Raw genomic sequence first — 5,417 nt, forward strand, 5'->3', positions numbered from 1 at the left:
GTTGATGGGAGACTGTGGCCCAGGGCAGCTGCTGCCCGTGGAGTGAAGTGCAGGGATTTGGTGACAGAAAGCTGCAGGGAGAGAGACTAGACAGGGAAGAGCCACAAACCCCATCCTGGCCCTGGTGGCGGAGAGGGTTGCAGGCCCAGCGGTGCCCCTCGCCCAAGGTAGGCTGCTTGGCCACCGATGCCTGGAGCCCGCCGGCAGGGCCTGCTGGCATTGTGGCTGTGCAACCCCTTCTCCTGGGCCTCGGTTGGCCTGCGGTAATTCTCAGCTTTCCTCAGAGTGGTGCGGAGTCTCTCACTCCCGGGAGGCCCCTCAGCCTCCTGTGCAGGATAACTGTGGCTGGAGGCAGGACAGGACTTTTCCCTCCCTGCCTCAGGCACCGCCTGCCTGCCTGTCCCCTTGTGTGGTGTGGCATTTCACCTGATTGCTGATTCTACTTCTATGCTGGTGTTTTGGGTAGGAAGGTGGCCAAAATTCACTCAGCGTTCATTGATGTCCTTTTAAATCTTCCCTGTAAGCTTTTGCAGAGAAGGGACAATGGGCAGATGTCAGTGCAGAGAAAGAAGTGACTTTGCATTTAGTGTAGAAAAGTACTACCTTGTATGTTTACCGCAGATGGATTTCCAATGGCGCTGTCTCAGAAATGGCCTTGGCACATTCTTAGGTAACACAGCGGGTGGCATGTAGTCATGACAAATTGCGACTGGCTTTCTAGGGACCCTGAGTACGTTGTTAATGGGCTTTCTTATTTTTACAATAAGAATTTGATGTCTCTTGAACTTACTAAAAAAAAAAAAAAAAAAAAAAGAGTCCCCGAAGAGTGAGTTTCACTGCCTTGGAAGCTGCTTCTACGTTTGTTCGGGAGGGGAAAGTTGGATGCACCAGTCCTCTTCAGTAATTAGCCTATCTGTCAGGACTCCAGGGCCCTTCTGGATCACAGAAGACTAGTTTGGACACAGTGCCTACACTTTCTCTGGGAGGCTGTAGTTGTGCCTTGCTTGCTGGCAGAGGGCATTTCTGGCCTGGTGCAAGACTCCTTGATGCAACCTTGCTAAGCTTGTCTTTCTTATAGTGTGTGTGGTCCATGTTCCGTACCTACACCATAGTTCTGTATTTGTCCACGTAAAAGGGACAGTTGTCAGCATAGAGACCAGAAATTTCTTAGCCCTCAAGGCCCTCATTTGTAACCTCTCCCCATTTTCAAGTTAGTTTGAGTGGCCAGAAAGCAGCAAGGTGGTAGCAGGAAGGACAGTCATTTCTGTGTGGTTGCCATTGTATTTGTTTTCAGGGTCTGGAGGGAGGTACTGGATTTCGGTGAGCTATATTGCAAGTGTAAAAGTTGTTCAAAGAAATGTTGAGATGTAATCCAGGCACTGTCTTTTAGATATATATGTTTAATGCACTTGTTTAAATTATGCAGCATTGGGTACCTAAAGCACAGCCTGTTCAACACTTAACTATATGAATAACAAGTAACAGGTGAAGGAGGAAAGAGACCGTGTGTCTGCTACACTCAACTTAGTAATTTTTATGTACCATTAGTATGTTAGAAACCAAATACATAGCATTTAATAGAGCTAATTTAATGCCATTTGGCTCTTTTTGCCCTGTAAATAATTGAAGAGAGAGACAAACAGCAGATTACTAGATCCTGCTCTAGTAATTAGGGTCGGATCCCAGAAAGCTTTAGGGCCCATTTAATAAAAGTGTGCTTCCTGCATAAAGCATTTAATACTGATTTGTGTTACGGTAAATAACATTCTCAAAACATATCTTGGTGTTTCTAGTATGGAATCTGAAATCCTATTACTCTGAATCTCTTTGTTCTGGAGAAAGACAGACCTATACAACATGGTACTCACATGACCTATACAACATGGTATTAAAGTTTGATAATTAAATCTAAATTCTCTATTGTAAAGTGTCTTGATTATCTCGCAGAGAGGCACCTCCTAAAATGTAAAGTGACTAGATCTAGATTTTGGGTAAGCACAGTTCAGAACACATAGCCCTTTTTTTCTGCCTTATCTAATCTAGCACTTGGTAGCAGGTATTGTGAGTTATTAAAAAAATAAAGAGATTTTGTTTGATTTGTAGTTAGTTTAAAAACAAGCACACTTATCCTGGCTATGTCCCAGAAAAAAATAATTTCCAAAAACTATGCATTCTTTCTGGTCCACAAAAAATAATTTATCCTGGATTGTCATTTTTATCCTCAAATTATCAGTCAAGGCAGTGATAAACACAGACACAGACACAGACACACACATACACACACACACACACACACACACACACACACACGTATATATATTTTATATATATATGTGTATATATATGCTCAGTTAATGCCAACATGGGAATGGCCTCCCTCAAATCCATCAGTGGCCTCCCTCAAATCCATCTTCTTTCATTCTGTGGCATTTTGGGGGGAGGAAGAAAATTTGGTTTATTTTTCCTTTCTCTTTTTTATTGAAGTTTAGTCAGTTTACAATGCATGGATTAGAAAACAAGTAAATGTATGTATATGTATGATTGAGACATGCTGTACACCAGAAACCATTCTGTGGCACTTTAATTAAAAAGCTAATATTTTAAATTTCTGTTTACAAAGCTTGAGATGCAATCTGCCTGTTGTAGCCCCCTGTAAGGTGCAGTTCCTCATTGATTATTAGCACCCACATAATCCACTCCACAAGGCCTCAGAGGCAGTTTCCTGTCCCATCTGGGCTGCTTTAGAAGTAGTCCCTCCACTGCTTTGCACTGTTGTACCAAAATACTCTTTTCCCCACCCCTTCCCACCTGAAAGTCACTCAGCAGTGAGTGGGGCCCCTCCCAAAGGGCTTTTTTATTCATCCCCCTGTCTCAGGTGTTCAGCAGACCCACTCTGCTGATCCTGGAGGAATCCAGCAGAGTTTCTGTTTTCTCAGGGATCGCATTATATATCAGGGGTAGCCTTCTGGTGTCCAGCAAGCTGTTTTGTTTGTCCTCACAAGGTAGCACACGCTGTGTTTTTTAAATAAACTATTTGAGAATAGCTTTTAACTTACAGAAAAGTTGTAAAGATAGTACAGAGAGTTCTCACATTTGTTAACATCTCCCTATTGTTAACATCTTATGTTAGTCTAGTACATTTATCATAGCTAAATAAGCCAATATTGATACACTATGAAGTAAAGTCCTTACTTCATTCAGGATTTCTTAGTTTTTATCTAATGTCCCTTTTTCCATTGTAGGCTTCTAGCCAGGATCCCACATTGTGTTTAGCCATCATGTCTTCTTAAGTAAAAAACAAAAATAAAAGCAAACAAAAAACAAGTGTTACCTAATCTACCTAAAGAGTTACTAAACTGACTTGGAATCTGTTGTCTACAGTGATGATCCTTGCCTGGGTTTGTGTGTGTGTATGTTTTAACCTTCCTGAAATATGAGGTAGAAAACATCACTCTGTTTAAAGTACAGTGATGTGTTTGCTAGTCAGAGTTGTTTTGAAACTTCTGTTTGGAAGCGCTATCAAAAACGGAGGAAAGGCATGGTTGTTTACAAAGTGACATTTGACTTAAACTTGTGATCAAGAGATGGACGTGATTGTTTGAGAAACAGTAAAGATGAGATTTCTTTTCATCAGAAGGAATAGATACTAATGAAAATGGCACCTGAAAATGAGTTTTGTTTCCATGCTTTAATATGTTCACATATGTCAAATCATTCTTGTGTTAATCATCCAAGCAGTCTGTTTTGAAAAATCTTTGTAGTCATTTTTCTCTATAAAAATAGATTAGTTGCTTCTACATTTCATTAACAATCAACAAAAATCTGTGGAGCTGTTTTACAGCGTGTGACCATATAGGTATGCTTTGTGCTTTGGCAGAAAGAGGAAATTATTAGAAAAAGTAATACAGTCGTATTAAACATAAAGTAAAATCGAGAGTGGTATGGAAGGGCAGGACATGGGTAGAAATGAAGGAGACTGTGAAATTTTCATAAGGCCTTACTGTAGAGTCACATAGAGTTTGATTTGAGTAATCTGATTTTACATGCTTGTTGAGTTTTTTGTATTTCTGTCAGGATGGTCGTAACCCAGCAGGGTTCTCTTTTGTCACCTGACTCATTTATTCTAAGATGTAGGTTGTGTAGCTTTGTAAAATATAAGCACTGTTCTACAGTGAAGAAATGTTTGTTTCTAAAACACGTTTGTTTTAAAGCCATTTTTGTTTAGGTGTATGCCAAGAAACATACCTGAACCGAGCTTCAAAATCTGAAAAATGAGTACTATAATGTGGTATTCTATTAATATAGGCTGCTAGACAAAAGCAGTTTTTCTGAATTGAGTTTTTGGGTACATTAACATTTTGTTGAATTCCTTACATTTACTTAGCTATAGCCAAATGAATATTGTATCAGTCTGTTTTTCCAGGAGTTAAGGGTCATGATTTGATACCTGGAACTACTGAGTGTAAGAAGGCGGGTTGGAGGTACAGTAGCATTATATTAAGACTTGGGGTGCTTGTGTCTTAAGAAATAACTGTATTTGTGAGATGAATAAAGTTTTTTTAATTGTATCAATGCAGTAATGCAATTTTTTTGGAGTTGATAAATGCTTTATTTAATCAAATACATATTTTTCTTTGTCTCTTGTCTTTTTAAACTTTCAAAGGTTTGTTTAAATAGTTTGTAAAATAATGCATATCCTAATTCTACCTTTCTATTAAAGAATGAAAAATTCATCATTTATGAAAAAATTCATACGTGAAATAAGTCACACAAGACATATTTGTTAGGTTGCCAAACTCTAAAACACAGATACAGAGAAAATACACACTAGAAGTTCTTGTCCATTGCAATGGGCGAAACCACTTTCAAAATGTAACCTGTTCCTTATTTTATTTCCGGCAAACCAGTAAAATCACTTACGTTCATCTGATGGAACACTTATTAAAAGAGAAAAATTAAACAGTTTGGTAGGTGCTCCAGGATACTTCTCCCCTTCCTCTTGCCCACACACCCATTTAGACTGGCAAACCTATTTGTATTTTATGTCAGATTTTTTTTTTAACATTTTTTACTGATTTATAATCATTTTACAATGTTGTGTCAAATTCCACTGTAGAGCACAATTTTTCAGTTATACATGAACATATATATATTCATTGTCATATTTTTTTCTCTGTGAGAGCTACCATAAGATCTTGTGTATATTTACCTGTTCCTTTTTTAAGCGAAGGCAGGGAACAGCGGGGGTTGCTAAATGTATCTCCTCCAGCCACGGGGATGAAGAAAACAGTTACTGCGGGCGGGGGTCTGATGGCCTGCAAACTACTGGAGCGGGCGCCTTGGCCGGGATCTGCTCCAGCGCGGAGAGGCGGGCGGTCTCCGGGGAGGGCCCGGGGGGCGGCCGCGGCCCACGGGAG

The sequence above is a fragment of the Camelus bactrianus genome, chromosome 8 (assembly GCF_048773025.1).
Source record: "Camelus bactrianus isolate YW-2024 breed Bactrian camel chromosome 8, ASM4877302v1, whole genome shotgun sequence".
NCBI classification, from domain to species: Eukaryota; Metazoa; Chordata; class Mammalia; order Artiodactyla; family Camelidae; genus Camelus; species Camelus bactrianus.